The sequence below is a fragment of the Chenopodium album genome, chromosome 5, assembly GCF_948465745.1.
Source record: "Chenopodium album chromosome 5, dcCheAlbu1.1, whole genome shotgun sequence".
In the NCBI taxonomy this organism is placed as follows: Eukaryota; Viridiplantae; Streptophyta; class Magnoliopsida; order Caryophyllales; family Amaranthaceae; genus Chenopodium; species Chenopodium album.
In genome coordinates, this window is record NC_137838.1 from 70,406,119 (window position 1) to 70,429,063 (window position 22,945).

A 22,945-nucleotide genomic window follows, 5' to 3' on the forward strand; every position below is an offset into this window, starting at 1 on the left:
TAGGAATGATAAATCATATTAGGCCCTCCCCTAGATCATTGGGCCGTACATAAAGCTCAAACCGGGCCCAGTTTAGTAAATTGGCCATAACTTCCTCAATATTCATCGGAATTGGGCTTATAATATATCGTTGGAAAGGTCTTTGCAAGCCCCATCCAACTACACCACTATTGGACCCATATCATGGACCAACCAAACTGGATTGGCTGTTTTCTTAAAATAAAGTTTTCCAAAACAAGGAGAAGAGAAAAGAAATAAAACTTTCCGCAGCACTAGACCTTTCCACACTTTCGTTTCATTCGATTATGATTCGACATGAAAGGTACTCATCACCGGGTTTGGTTTTGGGGAGACAAAAATGGGTGTCTACACTAATAAAATTATTATTTCCCGTCATGTGGTGTTCGACGAGTCTACCTTTCCATATAAAAATTTAGCTCCTTTCAAATTACAGGATTATAAGTTCCTTGGGTATGATGACCAATCCCCTCTTCTTTCTCATCCCTACCTCCGAAATAAACTACAACCAGCAGTCCCAGCTCCTCATCAACCCAACCCTCTCACTCCTTTGGCCCAACCTCGTCAGCCCTCACCTGGCCCAACTTCCCCATCTCCCTCCCCTGGCCCAAACCCGTTAGCTCACCCCTTTCCCTTGCCTGCCGGGCCAGCGCGCGCTGGATCCTTAGCGGCCCAATTAGTGAGCCCCCCTTCCCCACTTTTGGGCCAGCTCAGTCCACCCCACCTCAGCTCCCCGTTATCTCCAAACACAACCAGCCCATCCTCGCCACCTACCTATTCCCCACCACCTATGCGTGGCATTCCTCCCCTACAACCTACTCGGCCACCACCTCCGTCCCCTCCTATAACCCGCAGTCAGCGGGGCATATTTAAGCCAAACCCGAAATATTGCAACCTCACCGTTCAAAAATCGGGACCCCCTCACATTAAATCACCTCTTCCAAAATCATATAAACAAGCTTCAAATTACCAAAATTGGAATGCGGCGATGAATGATGAGTATGGTGCTTTAATTAAAACAGGGACATGGGATTTGGTGCCTAGACCTGCGGGGGTGAATGTTGTTAATTGTATGTGGCTATTTAAACATAAATACAAGTCTAATGGTGACCTTGAAAGGCACAAAGCTCGTCTTGTATGTGATGGCAGGTCGCAGGAAATTGGTGTGGACTGTGATGAGACGTTCAGCCCGATAGTTAAACCGACCACTATTCGAACTGTTATGAGTTTAGCATTGGCTAAAAAGTGGTCGATTCATCAATTAGATGTCAAAAATGCCTTTTTACATGGTGATTTGCAGGAAACTGTTTACATGCATCAACCTCCAGGTTTTGTTGATCGGCGGGCACCCTCTCATGTTTGTCGGCTCCACAAGGATCTTTATGGTTTGAAACAAGCTCCCAGAGCTTGGTACCAACGCTTCGCCAGTTTTCTTATTAAATTGGTCTTTGTCATTACTAAAAGTGACACTTCTCTATTTACTTTACGGCAGGGTGATGATATGGCATATTTGCTCTTATATGTTGATGATATTCTTTTAGCTACCTCATCTGACAGGTTGCACACATGGATCATCTCTCAGTTACAAACTGAGTTTCCCATGTTTGATTTGGGGACTCTGAGTTATTTTTTGGGTATTGCTGTAACCCGAAAACCTTCTTATATGCTACTTTCGCAGGATAAGTATGCACAGGAGATTTTGGAGCGTGCAGGGATGGCCTCTTGTAAGCCTGCCGCCACTCCAGTTGACACTAAGTCCAATCTTAGTGCAGATGCAGGGCCACCTTTTCGGGATCCTACTTTGTATCGCAGTTTAGCAGGTGCTCTTCAGTACCTCACTTTTACCAGGCCAGATATTTCCTATGCGGTGCAACAGGTTTGTCTTTTTATGCATGATCCCCGGGAACCTCATTATGAGGCATTGAAACGCATTTTGCGTTATGTTCAGGGTACCATTGATCACGGTCTACATTTATATCCTATTGTTTCACATCGACTGATTACTTACACTGACGCTGACTGGGGAGGTTGTCCCGACACCCGACGTTCCACATCGGGCTACTGTTGTTACCTTGGGGACAACCTCGTATCCTGGTCATCTAAACGTCAACATACTTTATCCAAGTCGAGTGCAGAAGCAGAATATCGAGGCGTCGCAAATGTTTTCTCTGAGGCGTGTTGGCTTCGTAATCTTCTCCTGGAGTTACATTGTCCTCTACGGCAGGCTACTATTGTTTATTGTGATAATGTCAGTGCTATCTACCTTAGGCAACCCCGTACAGCACCAACGCACCAAACACGTGGAGATGGATATTCATTTTGTTCGAGAAAAGGTTGCGTTGGGACAAGTTCGGGTTCTCCATGTTCCTACTAGATATCAGTTCGCAGACATTTTTCACTAAAGGCCTACTGCGGGAATTATTTCTGGAATTTTGTTCCAGTCTTAGCGTACGACCTCCTCCCGCTACGACTGCGGGGGTGTGACAGATATTATATTTAGGATAATATTTGTCACAAGTATAGGATATATTTAATGTATATTTTGTATGTTTATCGTATCTAGGAGTCCTTATCCTAGCGTTGTAAACTCTATATATTTGATCAATGGTACACACTCCAGATTGAGGAGTTTTCCCGATATCCAACATTTTCAAAATGATTTTGATTTCACAATTAATTAATGTTGTTAACGCCAAACTTAAATTAAATTATGTTTCAGGTTTTACGAATCAATCTCCGTGGCTCATTCTCGAACATCTATCCTAAGTTCAATTGGGACAGGCGTAGACTTTCATCTTTTTCTTGTCTGTAAACGATTACTCAAAGTTGTCATTAAGAGCGAGAGAGTTCACTTAACACGATCAAAATATGTTCAATCCTAAATTCATATATTAATGAAAGGAGTAACACATTATGCTAATTAAGTGTTAGATCTCTATGCTTTTATCAAAATGAATTAATTCATATACATGTGATGTGTGGATCCGCCATGATCCGAGAAACACAAATAATGAAATAATAAAGTTTGATACAAGTGGACAATGCACATCGTGAACACTAATATAACACGAAGTATTCAGTGGCGGAGCCAGAAAATTTCAAAATGGAGGGGACATATGGACATTGTATAGTTTGACCAAAATGTTAGAAAAAAAAAATTATATACTTAAACGAGTAGTTAGTTAAATAATTAAAGTTTTACAACTCAAAAATCCAAAATACTTACTAAAAAAATCCAACATCACATATTAATTCTTCCTCCTCCGATGATACCTTGCTAGTACTTGAACAATGATAGATTTTAAAAAAAAAAATTCTTGTAGCCGAGTTTGAATTTTTGACATATTTAAACATAAGATAATATAGGTAATTAAATGCTCTTATCATAGTTCCCTATTATAACCATAATTTATGATCATTAAGAAAAAAAAATGAAAAGACAAATTTCAAGAAAAGAAATTTGGTGAAAAGATGAATGCAAAAGGGGCTAAAAATGAACTAGCAGCCTAGTTGGGGTTTGATCTAGAGTCTTACATTAAAGACAAGTTCTACAAATCAATACTATTATCTTTAAAAGAAATATAGAGTGCCATATCATCCTTTTTTTTTTTCTTTTTCTTTTTTGTCCTTATTTAAAAAAAAAATTAAAAATTTGGTTTTCAAATTTCAATGTAGCGTCTTTTCAAAAAAAAATTATCCAAGTGAAATGTTACAATTATCTTTTCCCTTTTTGGCTGTTATTCTTTTCCTTTGTTATTTTCATTTGTTTCATTAGTACATAATTAACCTTAAGTAACACCCTAAAAGTGTTACACAAAGTGGTAAAAGTGTTATTATAGACAAAAGGTAACACTTTATTGGGTAATACATCCGCCCATGTTACCAAAGGTCTTAAGTAACACTTTGGGTAACATTAGGTAACACTTTTAAAAGTGTTATTATAAACCCTTTTATGTATCACTTTTAACATTATTAGTATCATTTCTAACGTGTTACTATTTATTTTTTATGTAACACTTACTTATCTTTAGTAACATTTTTCAATCATATAGTATCACTTTATCCGACATTCTGTATCACTTTTTCGAACTAATGTAACACTTTGTTGATTATTAGGTAACATTTTTCAATCATGTTTTGACATATAGTAGCACTTTATTCGACATTATGTATCACTTTTTACAAAGTATTGTAACATTTTATAGATTAATAGGTAACATTTATTATTATTATTATTATTATTATTATTATTATTATTATTATTATTATTATTATTATTATTATTATTATTATTATTGTTATTTATTATTATTATTATTATTATTATTATTATTATTATTATTAATATTTACTATATTCTTTAAAAAATATAAGAAAACATAAATTATATGTACAACAACTATATGAATAAGTAATCAACACATAATAGAAAACAATTTGGATTGAAATAACTTCATATTTCTCACAAAAAAAAAAATCCATAAACACCAATTTAAATGTTTGGCCAAACAATATAATAATCCAAACACAAAGAATATTAAGTTCGATCTCTAGCTTGGAAAAAGTAAGGAAAAACAAAAAACTTCCAATTTTCAAAAAAGACAACGATAACAATAAAAAAACATTAATAATAACATCGTATAGCAGTAGCTACACAGCTAGCTAGCAGAACGGCAAATGTCATCAGCAGTCTTAAGCAGCAACTAGAAGTAGACAGTAGTGGAAGTTTCCAGCAATTGCAGACATGAATTGACAGCAACCAGCAGTAGTAGACATGAGTTGGCAACCGAATGAGAAAGATTCAACCGCAAAACAACAGCAAAACAACTGAAAACAGCAGCAAAACAGCAATAGAGACAGCAGCAGCAGCAAAACAGCTCAAAACAGCAGCAAAACAGCGCGAAATAGTAGGAAAACAGCAGCAAAACAACTAAAAACAGCAACAGAGACAGCAATAGCAGCAAAATAGCTCGAAACAGCAGCAAAACAGCTCGAAACAGGAGCGAAACAGCTCAAAACAGCTCAAAACAGCAGCAAAACAGCTGAAAGCAGCAGCAAAACAGCAACAGAGACAACAGTAGCAGCAAAACAACAGCAAAATAGCTCGAAACAGCAGCAAAACAGATCAAAACAGCAGCAAAATAGCGGTAGCAGTAGCAAAAAAGCAGTAAAAGAAAGTTCTTGTTGATCATCAATTGCTATCCCAATTCTTCATCTTCATCCGTTTGATCCTATGTGTGAAAGCATCATGTATCAAAAAACTAGACCAAAAATTAAATAATTCAATAATAAGAGTTTGTGCTATTTAAAAGATTATACATTAACTTACCTCATTTCGTTGTTGCTCATTAGAGTGTACTATGGGCATATGATCTGTAAGTTCTGGATTGGATGACACATTTTCAAATGATCGAGTCAAAGTATCCAACACTTCAGGACCAATTTTCTTGAGTGTCTTCATTAATTCTGTTATAGTTTCTTTCACAATTTGGTCTTTATAGGGCTTTAAGAACTCATCGAGAATTATTGGATTGTTGCTCTTTCCCCTTAGTGAACATATCCCTGGTTGCTTTTTTCTATGGCCAAAGTTATTTGGTTTATTCATTACTTCATAGTCTGCAACATCTCCATCAATTTCACTTTGAATTTGTACCTCCTCCATCTTGTCCTATAATGGGAATATAACAATCAAACAACTAATTTGAGACAAATAATCATATTAAAAAAAAATATGCAGACAACAGGACTTACAATGTTACTTTGGGTGGGCTCATAAGATGTTTTGTATTTCTTGTCTGCTTTCCTTTTACGACTTTCTTTGTACATGAGTGCTAAGGATGGTGGCTTTTTTTCAACATCTAGTTGTTGCTAGAATAAAAAAAAACACATCCAAATAAGAATTGAATGAATATTGTTTACATGATCCTAGTGAGAAAGATATAGAAGGAAAAATGGTATAAAAATATACCAATTTATGTTGTTTCCTCGCTAAAGTCATAGGACCCATGGTGTGCCTATATATCTTTTTTATCTATACTTATTTCCCTTTTCTTTTGGTTGTATTCCTGCATGCATGCATAACACACGGTTCATAGTTTAACACATTTCAATTTGAGAAAGAAATAAACAATTGTAATATAAATGGAAACAAACAACATAACTCTACCTGGACTGGTTCCAAATTCCAAAATTCTAGCAACTCTTTGAAATGTGCTTCTAGAATTGTATTAGGTGGATTTGCCAACCTATCACCATCATCTTCGTACGGAGTAAAGTCTGTTGCCTTTACACTACATTTATATCTAGGCCACAGCCTTCCCACGGATGTCAAAACACAATCGTTACCTTTTTCCGAGATTATGTATTTCTTCTGTATTAAGTAAAATATTAAACAACAAATTAGGAAACAATAAATTACGTCAGTGTAGACTCCCAAACGTGTCTCCCCAAAACCAAACCCAGTGATGAGTACCTTTCACGTCGAATCATAATCGAATGAAGCGAAAGTGTGGAAAGTTTAGTGTTGCGGAAAGTTTTAATTTCTTTTCTCTTCTCTCTGTTTTTGAAAACTTATTTTTAAGAAAACAACAAATCCAGTTTGGTTGGTCCATGATATGGGTCCAATAATAGTGTAGTTGGATGGGGCTTGCAAAGAGCTTTCCAACAATATATTATAAGCCCAATTCCGATGAATATTGAGGAAGTTATGGCCAAATTACTAAACTGGGCCCGGTTTGAGCCTTATATGCGGCCCAATGATCTAGGGGAGGGCCTAATATGATTTATCATTCCTAATGCAATTAGGAATGGTTTTAGTCTTCTAGATTCTTCTAGAAGGTTCTTTTCATTCTTAATTCAATTAGCATTGATAAATTGACTTTTGTTGACTTTTCAGAGTTTTAATTAAAATGAAAGAACATTTTTGAGGAAAAGATACGATTTTATCCTCCAGTACGGCAAAATTTATCTAATTTTAGAAAACGCGTCAAAAACAGGAGTAGCGCCTGACGCCAGGCATTGGCGCCTGGCGCTAGGCCTGGCGCCTGACGCTGGCATTGGCGCCTGACGCTAGTGTTGGCGCATGGCGCCAATCAGCCAGCGCTGGCGCCAGCTCTGTTTCAGTTGTGCCAATGCTCTGTTTTGTTAATTTTATCTTTTTGGATGATTTTCTCTATAAATAACGTAATAAAAACTCCGTTTTCATTCATCAACAATAAGTTTTCAATGATATTCACCTACAACCAGTTTTCATTCGCAATCATCAATTCTCTCATTCTCTTTTAATCATTCACCATCTCTCTCTCTCTCTTTTCTAAACTTGCTTTTACATACCAAATTCCGCATTCACAAGATCTAGAAACACCTAGCCATATTCGAAGTTGCCTTCGCCCTAGACGTGAAAGGTTTAATTTCTGAGGGTTTGGTCCCAAATCTCTCTTTCAATTATTTAATTTAATTGTTTGATTTTATATTTTCCTTTAAGTTACTAACGTGTGTATTTTGTTATTAGAAAAAGGTACGAGGCATCAAAGTAAGTACTTTTAATTGATTTATTGATGTTATGATGTAGAAATCATGTTTAGATTGTTATTTTGATCCCTAGTATCATGTCTAGGGTAATTTTAATTTTAAATATGATTGTTATGATGCCTTTTATTTTCTTCCAATATTTATTTATCGTTAGTATCATGTTAGGGTTAAAGATTTGATTTTTATTGCTTAGTAACATGCTAGGATTTGTTATTAATCTTGTTAGTATCATGCCTAGGATCTTGCTATTATTATGCTTTAATATTAACATGAACATGATTATGATTATAATTGTTATAATTTATGATGATTATGAATATCATGAATATTATTATTTTGATGATGATTATTTTATTTATGATAATTATTTTGATTATTATTAATATGATTATGATTATGATTATAATTATTATTTTGATTATAGTTATGATTGTTATTATCATGATGATTATTATTATGTTGCTTGATATTATTTATTGTTATTGATTGATCACACCTTTTATGTATGTTTAAAGGGAATTTAATACTTGTAATCACACTTAATAAGATAATTAATAATCTTATTAGGATTAATTTGATTATAATTTAAGTGATCGCCAATAATAGTTTTGTTTGTGCATTAAATTCAACCAACATAGATGAACATGTTTAGGGTTAATCCTATTGATTGTATGTTAGTCAAAAAACGCACATGAATACGATCAGAATAAAGTAGAGGCCTATTATTAGGGCAGGTTCAATCTCTTTTAGGTTGGATTTGTACCTTCATCTCCGAACCCTTATTTGGTTCTAGACCTTGTGGAGTGGACGATCTCTTGGATCGTTAAGGGGTGTAACCTTCACCCTGTGAACGGTTTACAAGTTCCTAAAACTTGTTGGCGACTCTTTTGCTCTATCTTCTTCCCTTTTGGACGCCACCGTACTTTAGTGTATGATCACAGTGGGGTTCAAGTTAGGGGTTAACGCTTGAATTTACCCTACAGTTTTTTGGCGACTCCACTGGGAGGATTTCTATTTTAATTCCTGAATTTGTTTCGGCAATGATTTAGAATGAGTGGATGAGACTCGAAACGTTCTAAGTATTTCATGTGCGTAATTTTGATTAACATTATTGTCATCTGCGTAAAAAAGATCTCATTGGAAATACCATTCGTAATGAGTTAAAAACATAGGATTTTACACGTAGGAAATTTGAGAAATGTCTTTCACAACTAGGATCGAAATAACACCGCGCAAAACAGGAAAATTTTATCGAGCACAGAAAGCTGCTGAGGCATGTGGGAAGTAGCGCCAGGGGCCAGAGCATTGGCGCCATAATTTTAACCGTAGCGCCAGACGCCATCATTGGCGCCAGGCGCTACAGATAAAATGTGGCGCAAGTCTCAGTTTGCTGGCGCCAATTTCCCCCAATACCGAGCCAGAAATATGCGTTCTAATTTTGACCGGTTTTTCGTATTGTTTGCTCGATCCTACTTCATGATTGAATTTTTTCTCGCTTTTCTGAAACCCATATGTGTTCTACATATGGATATAACCCTCTGGGAATTCATGCTCCATCTACCTGATTGAATGCTCTGTGCAATAAATGGTACATTCGAGATGTTGAATTCACCAAACCATGGAAGCAAGTTTTTTCTAAAGCTCGCGGTGTCCCATCCACTCGCGCCAACCCTTCACGGTTAGGCTTCCGCGCGGTGCATCCGGACAATTAACCATGGACCTTCTATTGACTAAACCATATCCCGAACTTTAGAGAACTAGAGCCATGGATAGGTTGCGAACTCATTGCATCATATTGTGTCTACTTGACTAATTGTGCATTATTTGTTGTGCATATATTCTATGTTTCTCTTAACCGTTTGTTGACTTGTGTTGAGATTAAATAATTAATGACTTTACGAACTTTGCCTAATTAATTAATTAATTAATTAATTTGAGTAAATAAAGTCTAATATTTTAATCAGAATTGACCTAGTACGACTTTAGGCATACCCCAGTTGATTAATAACACCGAAAACAGTCTCAGATTGAAGCCCCACCATTGGCGCCAAAATCTGAGCTATAGCGCCACACTATGGAGTGTGGTGCCTGGCGACAGCTCTGTCGTTTGGCCCCAAGCTACACGATGTGACGCCAGTCCTGTCGTTTGGCCGACAGTTCGGATTATTGGTCGAGTCATCACCTAGTGTCTAATTAACCAGTTTGCTAAATAATTTGGTTAATTTTCGTTGTTAATAACACTTTGTCGAGTCATTAATTGAGTCTAAGTCACATAGTCTAGGCACTAAGTCCCATGGTCATGACACGAGTCTTAACGTGTCACCTACACTCACTAGTCTTAGCACACACTTCGAGTATGTATCACCATGACCATGTCTTAGGTTCATGCATGAGTCGGTCTTTTCCGTCATTTGAGTTGGGGGGTACATTCTATTCCTAATTCTTCATATCTCTCCATCTAAATCTTCTTGACATTCTATTCGAATCTTTCTTCACTTCCTCCATCCATTGCATGTTGAATAAAGTTTGAGTCAAATAATTAACAATAGACATCCCCAAATTCCTTTTCCACAGTACTTGGTCGAGGAGAGAAGGGTGATTAATCAAGGACAACCTCTTTATTCAAGTCTCACTTTTTGATAAACCAATTCGTCGAAAGAGGAAGGCAAAAAAGATAATGGCAACTCAAGAAGAAGTCAATAAGCTTAGGAACCAACTGGTTACCGTGATTGAGACACTGAGGCTACTCACACTCAAGATCAATGATCTCGTGAAGCAACAACAAATGAACCTCATGCAAGAAAGTTTGAGCAAGCTATCTAGTGACTATAAGTTTCAGGGCATGAGTTCACAAGGGGTCTCGCTGGACAAGGAACTTCTTCCACAAAATTTCAATGCCACTGACATCCCTAAATTCAAGGCAACAGATAACCCTTACTTTGTAATCCCCCGTATTTTTAAATATTTTATAAATGAAAATTTATTTTATTTATAATATTTATTTGTTATTTTTCATAATTTAATTTCAAAAGTTTCAAATTATTAATCTGGGTCGAAATTTATTTGAACAAATTATTTTATGCACCTTTATTCTACAATTTATGTCCAATCACACAAGCCTAACCCATTTGTTTACTTAATCGACCCATTATTTTAATGAGGCCCAATCTTCTTATTTACCCTAAAATTCTCTCCTATAAATACCCCATGAATCCCCAAAAAATTTCCCATACAAAAAGGTTAGTCTTATTTTCTTTCTCCTTAGTTTTATTAATTTGTGTAATTATAATTATTGATTTATGGGTTTTGATTTTATTGTTTGAAATTAATTTAATTAGTATCAAATTGTATTTTAATGATTAAACTTTATAATTTCAGATTTTATAAGTGTCATAATTTTCTGATTTTGTAAATTTTATAACCTAGGGTTTTTAATTATTGAAAATCATGATTTTAGGGTTTTTATGAACAATTGATTTAGGGCTTTTATAGTAATGATGTTTTGAAATTTTGGTGATTATAACTACTGATTATTTTAACTTAATTTCAGATTATTTTAAACACTTAAATTCGTGTTCTAATTTTAAGATTTCCGTTCATTAATATCAATCCCGTTTTAATCCCGATCAGGTTCTGAACTCATCCGATTTTGATAAAAATAAGTAGTGTTTTTCATGTGAAAACAACATTTTAAGAAAGACTCACTACCTTTGGTAGTGAGCACCACCTTCTCGTGGCCAAATTCAGCCTCTAAATATGATTTTCGGGCAGTTTTTTATTTTAACGAAGTTTTTTTATACTTAAAATATTATCCTTGAGTTTGATTAATAAAATTAATTATGTTTAAAGTTAATTAAGCATAAATATATGTTTTTATTGATTTTTTAAGTGTTGGAAATAGTTTTTAAGTACTACTTTTGATGTTTTATAAAGAGGGTTTAATCACCCATTAAAAAGGGAGATTATTAGGGGTTTTTAAATAATTTTCAGATTTTTATTAGACTTTTAACTTGCTGTAATTTCATGTATAAGAGTGTATTTTAAGGTTTTTATGAAGAAAATTTAAAGAACTATATATAAGCCTTTAATTTTAACTAAAGGGAAGGTTTTAAAGTGTTGTTTGATTTGGATTTCGAAGAAAGTAAGTTAGTATTGCTGTAAATTTGATTGATTGGGTATTGATTGAGATGTTATTATTTGGTTTAGGAGAGGAGTTTATTAAAGGTGATTTCTAGTTAGTAAAGTGGCACAAAGGATTGTTTACACGAGGTACGTACATGTCTACTTCGTTATAAGTAGTATCATGTTTAGGTACCAAAAGGAAAGAACTTAGTTTCATGATTAGGGAACACTTGGATGGAAATTGTTTGGTTACACATTGATTTAATTCATGTGCTTATGTTTATGAGATATGTTTTGGTGAATTGATTATGTTTGTATGGAATTATGGATGCAAACATGTTGAGTTATATTGGATTAATTGTTTATATATATGGAATGTTGATACAAACATATTTTATTGGATTGGTTTGTTAACCAAATTTGGATTATTAAAGGATTGGAATTGAATGGTTTAAGTGGAATGAATTTATTAATTATTCCACAAGATTATTATTTATTTATTTATTACGCAATCATGACTTGTTTTTATGTTGAGTAAAGGTGGATTAAGCCGAAATGGCTAGGTGGGTTGACTATGTTCAACAATTTTGAATATTTTGGAAGTTTAATGGAATTAAAGGTCAACTTGTGATGTGATCACCATTGTCCTAAATAAGATTAAAAGTGAATTGATGTATGATTGTAATGTATGGTCTTCTTGATTGAGTCGGCTATTAATTAAAATTGTTATCACCCAAATGTGTCTCCCCAAAACCAAACCCGGTGATGAGTACCTTTCACGTCGAATCATAATCGAATGAAGCGAAAGTGTGGAAAGTTTAGTGTTGCGGAAAGTTTTAATTTCTTTTCTCTTCTCTCTGTTTTTGAAAACTTATTTTTAAGAAAACATCCAATCCAATTTGGTTGGTCCATGATATGGATCCAATAATAGTGTAGTTGGATGGGGCTTGCAAAGAGCTTTCCAACGATATATTATAAGCCCAATTTCGATGAATATTGAGGAAGTTATGGCCAAATTACTAAACTGGGCCCGGTTTGAGCCTTATATGCGGCCCAATGATCTAGGGGAGGGCCTAATATGATTTATCATTCCTAATGCAATTAGGAATGGTTTTAGTCTTCTAGATTATTCTAGAAGGTTCTTTTCATTCCTAATTCAATTAGCATTGATAAATTGACTTTTGTTGACTTTTCAGAGTTTTAATTAAAATCAAAAAACTTTTTTGAGGAAAAGATACTATTTTATCCTCCAGTACGGCAAAATTTATCTGATTTTAGAAAACGCGTCAAAAACTGGACTAGCGTCTGACGCCAGGCATTGGCGCCTGGCGCTTGACGCTAGTGTTGGCGCCTGGCGCCAATCAGCCAGCGATGGCGCCAGCTCTGTTTCAGTTGCGCCAATGCTCTGTTTTGTTAATTTTATCTTTTTGGCTGATTTTCTCTATAAATAACGTATTAAAAACTCCGTTTTCATTCATCAACAATCAGTTTTCAATGATATTCACCTACAACCAGTTTTCATTCGCAATCATCAATTCTCTCATTCTCTTTTAATCATTCACCATATCTCACTCTCTCTTTTCTAAACTTGCTTTTAGATACAAAATTCCGCATTCACAAAATCTAGAAAAACCTAGCCATATTCGAAGTTGCCTTCGCCCTAGACGTGAAAGGTTTAATTTCTGAGGGTTTGGTCCCAAATCTCTCTTTCAATTATTTAATTTAATTGTTTGATTTTATATTTTCCTTGAAGTTACTAACGTGTGTATTTTGTTATTAGAAAGAGGTACGAGGCATCAAAGTAAGTACTTTTAATTGATTTATTAATGTTATGATGTAGAAAACATGTTTAGATTGTTATTTAGATTCCTAGTATCATGTCTAGGGTAATTTTAATTTTAAATATGATTGTTATGATGGCTTTTATTTTCTTCCAATATTTATGATCGTTAGTATCATGTTAGGGTTAAAGATTTGATTTTTATTGCTTAGTAACATGCTAGGATTTAATTTGTTATTAATCTTGTTAGTATCATGCTTAGGATCCTGCTATTATTATACTTTAATATTAACATGAACATGATTATGATTATAATTGTTATAATTTATGATGATTATGAATATCATGAATATTATTATTTTGATGATGATTATTTTATTTATGATAATTATTTTGATTATTATTAATATGATTATGATTATAATTATTAATATGATTATTGTTATGATTGTTATTATCATGATGATTATTATTATGTTGCTTGATATTATTTATTGTTATTGCTTGATCACACCTTTTATGTATGTTTAAAGGGAATTTAATAATTGTAATCACGCTTAATAAGATAATTAATAATCTTGTTAGGGTTAATTTGATTATAATTCAAGTGATCGCCAATAATAGTTTTGTTTGTGCATTAAATTCAACCAACATAGATGAACAGGTTTAGGGTTAATCCTATTGATTGTATGTTAGTCAAAAAACGCACATGAATACGATCAGAAGAAAGTAGAGGCCTATTATTAGGGCAGGTTCAATCTCTTTTAGGTTGGATTTGTACCTTCATCCCCGAACCCTTATTTGGTTCTAGACCTTGTGGAGTTGACGATCTCTTGGATCGTTAAGGGGTGTAACCTTCACCCTGTGAACGGTTTACAAGTTCCTAAAACTTGTTGGCGACTCTTTTGCTCTATCTTCTTCCCTTTTGGACGCCACCGTACTTTGGTGTATGATCACAGTGGGGTTCAAGTTAGGGGTTAACGCTTGAATTTATTCCCTACAGTCAGCCACTTGACATATAATAGCACATAAACTAATCAAATCACACCATTTAAAAAAAAAGGTGCATACCTTCACGTAACTCCAAATTTGTTCCTTGTCTGGAACATAATGCCAACTAATCTTGTTCAACGGTGCTAGAGAAGAATTACAAGCTAAAGTCCCTAAGAATCTTGTAAATGTATTCACAGTCTTATCATCGGGACCAATAGGCTATCCCATTTCATTAAGAAGAATAGGCTTACGCTCCTCTAATGTCCATTCATGGACATCTTTACACATAGTTGGTCCTCTAGTTCGCTTACTTTTTGGAGGTGCTACATGAATATTAACTCGACAAAGTCATTAAAATCATATATTGCTCTTAACATATCTATCTTAAAATATTTAGAATGGAGTGATAGTGATCATTACCTATTTGTTCACTTTCTTGCTCTTGATTCATTAGTGGTACATTTTGCATTATTCCTAGCTCCTCAGGGGTAAGAGTACTCAAATCCTCACTAAAAGCATCTTCTTCATCGTCATATTGTTCCAAAATGCGTTCATTTGAACCCATATGATTCTCATAATCTTCCTGTAAGCCATGTCCAAATCTTTGTGGTTGTGAAAAACTTTGTGCTTGTGAACTCCCTAAATGCCAATCTGAACTAGCCATGTTAACAGGCTGTGAACTACTCATGTTAACAGGTCGTAGTTGTCGTCGTAGTAATAAATCACTTTGTTTTGCTCTCCTCTCTTTTTCACGTAACTGTGTTTGCATTTGCCTATAAGCACTAAGTGAACCAGGGGCAACCACTGTCTTACTCTGCCCTGTCTTAGTTTAGATACCATTCCCAATCCCAACCTCTTTCTCTTGCTGATTATGGATTCCTGATTTTTTCTGTGCAGTAGACTTGCCCAATTGGATTTTTCTTTGTGTTGAATCTCTCCCTTCTAATTTTTGATCTGATTGTTGTCTCTCGGTGTCTTGAAGATGCATCTTAATTTGATTAGCCATTGGTACTGAAGAGACACATGTCGTGTCCTTAGTGTTTGTGGTTATCTTCCCTCTCAATGCCACAACCTGAAATTAAGTATTCACGAGAATCATTAAACAAGTATTACATGATTTTTGAACAGTTATGATTCACAAAATTAAGTTGTAAAAAAAAAAATTTACCACCTTCTTTGAACGAGATCTCAAGTTTACAGCATTTTTCCTTATCTCATTTTCATCCTCTTCACTTGAGTGGTTCAGTTCACCCTCTTCATCAGGTGTATACTCGTCAGTATCTTTAGTCACCTTCTTCCTTTTATTCGTTTGTTTCGATCCCTTCATCGACTGTTTCATTTCATAAGCCATGGATGTAACCCCTAAATCCTTCATCCTGATTCTATTTTGTTCTATATTTTTTTGTCTAAGTTTCTCATATTCTGCCATCTAAATCTTTCTTCCTACAAAGAACACACAAGGCAGTCAGTTAGAAATTCCACCGGAACAAAAACTCAGCAGTCAACACAAGTGACACAAAATTCAGAATTCTCTGTTATATTTATATACTAACCTGATAGTCTGATAAGTAATCCAAAAACCAACTAAAAAAAAAGCTCTAAGTAAGCAAAACTTAGTTTATATTATGCAAGGTATATACACCAGTTGAGATATTACCAGAAGTTGATTATTTGACAGGTTGGGGTGATGGGAATTGAACCTCCAACCTCTTAGTAGAGAGGGTGGGATCTCTAATTTTCTACCATCAAGTTCCCACTTGATTCTCATACCTTACTGCTTCTTTGAATGCAGGAAATGCAATCACATATATACTTCGTATTAAGCATGCAACAATGTTATGTAGTTCACTAGAAAAAGCATATTTTATTGTTCCTTGAGTAAGGTTAATGTACTTAATTCTGCAATGAACTACATTTAGTAATCTCTCACAAAACTGTCCTTCGTGAGTCCAACACTTTGGCGGGGGGTGGGGATCTCTCACAAAACTTTAACCTGTCCTGGATAATTATGCATGCATGTCATAGGACCCAGGACAGTTTTGTAAGTTACAAGTGACGAGGCTACATGTCATCACCAGGCAGGGCTGTACTGACCCATCCTGCTGCGATATCCTTATTGAGTGGTGTTGAATCTGGTGATGGTGTACAATGTTAAAGCTTGAAGTTCTCTTGTGGCAGATCTCTTCTCAGATTGGCCTCAGTGTAAAAGCTTAGGTTTTACTAGTAGGAAATATCACAACAGTAATAAATGATAGAAAAGAAAATGGGAGATGAAACATTGAGAACTATTTCTGGAAATAAACTTGATGATCATGGTGAATTCTACTAGTAGGAAATAGCGAACAGAAATTTATTATGGAAAGAAATTGGGAGATGGAACTTAGACAACTGTTTCTTGAAGTGAACTTGATCTAAGTCATTTAAATTTTCATATGTGGTGATCCCTTGAGGATCGCCGCCACCACCCCCCCCCCCCCCCAAAAAAAAAAACCAAAACCCACACACTCACACCAAAGAAAAAGGATGAAGGAATCTGTGATGAAATTAGTTGCTGGCATGTCTTTGAAAAAAGGCTAATATCATAGTTAGTGAAATAGTTTAAAGCACTCCAGATTGACAGCTCATTATGGATCCATTGCATCTTGGGTGCTTTTCAACAGGTTAAAGTTTGGTGCACCAAACAGGAAAAGAGTGCTCTGAATATTTACTTGAATGCAAATATATGCTCTGTGAAGTGTAATCCTGGATAATTCAACACAAATATAGATAATTTAGCATAGGTCCTATGACATGCATGCATAATTATCCAAGACTTGAATGCAAATATATGCAAATATAGATAATTCAGCTTAGGTCCTATGACATGCATGCATAATTATCCAGGACTTGAATGCAAATATATGCAAATATAGATAATTCAGCTTAGGTCCTATGACATGCATGCATAATTCTGCAGAACAAAGGTAATAAGCTGTCAATGCATGCAATATCATTTAGCTAGTCATATATGAACTTTCCCTCGTAGCTAATCAGATCAAGCAATGTCTGCATCTGATCCATGTAGGGAGAAAACCTTTAGTTTGAACTTAATGCATGCAATATCGGTTAGCTAGTCATATATGAGCACTATCCTCCTATTCCTACTAATATAGATTCAATGTATTACATTGCGTGATTATAGTGCTACAGAATAGTAAAAGATCAGTGAGGAAGCAAGCTGTAAATGACAGAAACAGAGGCAATCAAGGGAATGTTAGTAGTATTATTGAACAGAGTATCCAACAATACAACCTTCTTTTGAGAGGAAGGAGCTCTCCCAAAACAACTTTCTTAATTAATTTCTTTGATACATTCCCCTTTCCCTCATTCCCTATTAATACCCCAAAATTAAGCCATAAACAAACTTCAGCACTCCCTAAGCATGCCAGCCTACAATAACAAACTCCTAACAAACTTTCCCTGAGATTACCAATCTACCCTTCTCCCCAAAACTGAATTTAACCACCTGACAGCTCAACAACTTCTAACTTCTAGTTATTTCCTAATCCTTCTAGCATAAGTAAAGCGAACATCCGGTTTAGGCTGAGTCCTTACATATAGCTGGCTATACTTGAGTATTAGCAAGATTACTTTACCTCAGATTAATAGCAATTTTAATAAAGCCGAGTCTGAGGTAAATAAATCTTGCTAATAGTCTGAATTCTTATGGTGGTTAGTTGGCCTGTATGTCCTAGTTCTTATGTGAAGTCAGGTGCTGAGTTGCTCTTTCTGTGCTCAGTTTCTCAGGTGCTCAAATCTGTAGTCAGGTGCTAAGTTTCTCAGTTTCTGTGCTTAGTTTCTTATGTGAAGTCAATATCAGTTAGCTAATCAATTAGCTAGTCATATATGAACTTTCCCTCGTAGCTAATCAGATCAAGCAAAGTAAAAATTCAGCTCATATCAGTTTGGGTTTAGAGCATAGGACTATCAGCCCTGACTTTATATTCACCTGACTGACCCAAGACTGAGTCAAAGGTAATAAAAATAACACAATTCCATACAATTATTAATAAAAGCACTTTAGCACATAAAGAGCATGCATATCACCTGAGCACTTGAGCACAGAAAAGGCACCTGAGCACCTAATTGTATAAAATCATATTATTTGTCAGAAAGAGCAATGCAATGCAAATTTCAGTATACATAATACTATGATCACCTTATACTCAACTCTAATCAACTAATAGTTTGAGGTACATGTTGAGTGATTGGTACTTTGTTAAATCATGGTTCTGACTACTGAGACATGCTAGGACCAAGATCAAGTTCATAGAGTGACAAATGTTTCTGAGCCTTGAATTGGCTACAACCTGCCCTGTATAATCCTTATCAAACTCACTATAATACATTTAAATCACAACGAAAACTAGGTAATAAGCCAAGAATACAGACTGTAGTAGCTCAAGGCATGTAGCTGAAGACCACTTGGTCCAAAAAAATTATAATAACTGTGATATGTAGCTGATATACATAAACAAAAAAAATATGAAAGCCAATATGCACATACATAACCTGAAAAAAGCACTTGAGCACAGAAACAACATAGAATGAGCACAGAAAGAGTGGGTCATATCACCTGAGCACTTGAGCACAGAAAAAGCACCTAAAAGCACCGGAGCACCAAGATACCACATAGCTCAAAACTGTCAAATGTAAATACTGTCACTATCATATCAAACCTCAAATAAATTTAAAGTATTTAAATAAAGGTTAGAGTAAATTCTGTAGCACAACACTAAATTTAACAATTAACTTATCTATTTCATAAGAAAACATGTTCAAACAGAAAAATAGAACACTTCAATAATAGTTTGTCAAATCCAAATAATAAGTGCAAAAGAAGGACAATTATTATACATAAAAAAAAAAGATCTAAACATGCATGTCACTTTGACGGTTCCATCCAATCTCAATCAGTGTCATCTATATCGGAACTTTCTTCGTGATTATGATCTCTCATTTCACGGCCAACAGGCACCTCAACTTTGTCATAAGCAGATTCTCTACACCAACTTTGGTGTACATCATTATCTGTAGCCGGAATTACATCCTCTGCGGGTTCACGAACTTCATTCATATATGTGTGTTCAGATTGCCCCTCGGCATAAAAAAAGTCTCTTGGCAAATTTCTGTGCACATAATGCCAATCGTCTTCAAGGTCGTCTTGAGTGTAGAACACTTGATGCACTTGTGATGCCAAGACAAAAGGATCATCTTTAGAACACAATTTCTTAAAATTAACCCGAGTGAGTCCATAATCATCTACTTCCACATGGAACCAATCACACTCAAACAACACAACACTAAATGCACTCCAATAATCGACCTCAATTATCGATTTTATAGCCCCATAATATGTGACATTACCAAGAACAGGATTGTGATCCTTGCTACTTGCGAAGCTTGGAGTCAAAGCGGTTAAAGAGAGTCCGCTATTTTGAGTTTTACACCTTTCATCATGATCTCTAGTGTAGAACTTATATCCATTACAAAAATATCCGGTGTACCTCCTTGCAATAGTAGAAGGACCTTTTGATAGCCACTTAATATGATCCGGGACATTATCCACCACAACCTTTTCTCTAAACCAAACCATAAATTCATTGCTATGCTCTTGTGCCTCTTTCCACCTTCTTTTTCGTTTGTCTCTAGACTTCTTCTTCACAAACTCTACATGTTCCCTTCATAGTATTAGCCATATAAGTAAGGTAAAAAAACAATATAAATTTAAACACAATGGATAAGATATTGAAAAAATTACTCACTTGATGTAATTCTCAACTTGGTCATCTTGACAATTAAACAACACATAACGATGTGCTAGAGCCATTGTGTCTGAATCAAGAGTGTATGCCTTCCCTTTCTTTTTCCTCCCAAGAGGATAACCTGCCTTAGGGAATAAAGGTGATTCTTCATCAATTTCATCAGTTTTCTCTTGACTTTTGTTAAACCACTTAGATCGCTTCTTTACACTAGCATTCAAATACCTAGAGCAAAATATCAAGCACTCTTCAGCCAAATAACCTTCTGCTATAGAAGCCTCGGGGCGACATCGGTTTTTAACATATGATTTTAACTTTCCGAGGTACCTTTCTATAGGGTACATCCACCAATCACACACCGGTCCACCACGCTTGATTTCATCAACCAAATGAATTGGTAAGTGGATCATTATGTCAAAAAAGAAGGTGGAAATATTCTTTCTAGTTCACAAAGAGTCTCAACAATTCCTGCTTGAAGGCGATCCAAATCTTTCGGATTGATGACTCTCTTGCATATTTCCCTAAAAAAGCCACTCAATCTCATAAGAGGTAAAGCAACATGCTTTGGTAAAGTTTTCCTAATTACTGGCGGAAGCAAGTGTTGCATTATTATATGAGCATCATGACTCTTGTACCCTGATATTTTCCCTTCCTTGACTTGTACACACCTTGCAATATTTGATGCACAACCTTGGGGCAGCTTTGCCTTCTTCAAAACACTACAAAATATGCTTTTCTCTTCCTTCGTCATTGAGAATGAAGCTTAGGGCAACAAAACATATCGCTCGTCATCTGCATCCACAGGATGTAGTTCTCCCCTTATACCCATTTCTTGCAGCTCGATCTAAACGAGCCTTATGATGATCTTTTGACTTTCCAGGTATGTCTAACAAAGTTGCGAGCACATTATCACAAACGTTTTTTTCAATGTGCATGACATCCAAATGATGACGACACCCACAATCTTTCCAATAAGGCAAAGTCTGGAAGACAGAGGACTTTCTCCAAGGACAATCTACATATTTCTTCTTTGGTTGTAACTTTCCAAACTTGTTTTCCCAGTTTTCCAACAAGCTTGAAATTTGATCCCCTGTTAAAGGATCTGGAGCTATCCTCTCTTCCTTTTCCCCATTAAAAGACACCATATCATGAGCCCAATAATAGGATTTGTTACTATTACTCAAGTGATGATGATCAGTCTCGTAGTGACAATAAGGGCATGCAAACTTCCCTTTGGTGCTCCAACCCGATAACATAGCATAACCTGGAAAGTCGCTGGTCGTTGATTGTAAAGCTGCATGCATCTTAAATGTTTGACGTTTCTCCGCATCATAGGTGTCCAACCCATACTCCCACAAATCTTTGAGTTCGTGAACCAATGGTTGAAGATAGACATCAATGTCATTTCCAAGAGAGGTGGGCCCGGGAATAAGGAGAGATAGCATTAAGAATTTTGGCTTCATGCACAACCATGGTGGTAAGTTATAATTAATTAGAACAACAGGCCATGTACTATGTTGTGTGCTCATAGTTCGAAATGGATTGAATCTGTCACTTGCGAGGCCCAAACGAACATTACGTGCCTCATTAGAAAAATCTGGGTACTTTTGGTCAAACTCTTTTTATGCCTCACCATCTGTAGGATGCCTCAATAACTCATCCTTATTTTTTTCTTCATCGTTCCACCTCATTAGCTTTGCTGTTTCTGAACACATGTACAACATTTGAAGCCTTAGTTTAAGAGGGAAATGCCAAAGAACTTTTTCAGGGACTTGATGCACTTTCTTAGATGGTTGATTGCTAATATCTTCTTGGGATTCAGTTTGTGTTTCTGACCTTGGAGCATGACAAACATAGCAAGACGTGGCAGCTTCATGCTCCTTCTAATATAGCATACAATCATTACGACATGCATCAATCTTGTCATAATGAAGACCCAGATCTTTTATCAATTTCTTTGCCTCATTAAAAGAGTTAGGAAAATTGGATGCATCTGGTAACACTTCTCGAAAAAGCTCTAAAAACTCTGAAATTGCTATATTAGTTAACCCATGAGTACACTTCAAAAGGTAAAAACGAATAAGAAATGATAGCTTTGAAATTTTTTTGCACCCAGGATATAACTCGTGTTTTCCATCTTCAACTAACTTATAAAACTTCTTAGCCTCATCATTGGGCTCATCTCCAACACCTTCATACCTTTCTGCTACATCTCTATGAACATCATATATCAGACGTTCAATATCTTCATGTATGTCTTCAACATCCTTTTTAGTATTTCATGTTGTTGACATGCCCTTTTCATAGCAATGTCATCCTTCGGTGCCAGGCTCGATCCCGTTTGCAATCAAATGATTGAACACTGTCTCTTTACGATGCCAAAAGCGGTGATAACACGCCTTACATGGGCAAGTAATTTGATCTCCAATTGCTCGTGTAGAGAACACTTTATCTAAATAATCCTCTACACCTTTCTCATACTCATGACTAGATTGTAAGAAGTTGGTCCAACTACTCATTTCGTCTCCTTTATCAAAATTTAAACATAGTGAATTTAAAGATTTAAAATATATATTGGCATATAATTTTAACATTTCTAAAAGGAATGAGAATATCCATGGAAATAAACGCCCATAAATTCAACCTTGTATATATGATAACAATAAAAATCAAACAAGTAGGTCCAAATGTATGCTTAGAT

The 22,945-nt window shown here is 35.4% G+C and overlaps 2 long non-coding RNA genes across 2 annotated transcripts; both read right to left on the reverse strand.

The window, feature by feature from the left end:
* Positions 1 to 5,549: 5,549 nt before the first annotated feature.
* Positions 5,550 to 6,022, reverse strand: LOC145630960 (uncharacterized). Its single transcript, XR_014112312.1, has 3 exons — positions 5,987 to 6,022; positions 5,770 to 5,886; positions 5,550 to 5,686 (listed from the first exon to the last, which is right to left on the reverse strand). It is a non-coding gene; the product is annotated as an uncharacterized LOC145630960 (long non-coding RNA).
* A 9,394-nt stretch (positions 6,023 to 15,416) lies between these two features.
* LOC145630961 (uncharacterized) lies at positions 15,417 to 19,127 on the reverse strand. Its single transcript, XR_014112313.1, has 3 exons — positions 19,059 to 19,127; positions 15,615 to 15,886; positions 15,417 to 15,515 (listed from the first exon to the last, which is right to left on the reverse strand). It is a non-coding gene; the product is annotated as an uncharacterized LOC145630961 (long non-coding RNA).
* Positions 19,128 to 22,945: the final 3,818 nt, after the last annotated feature.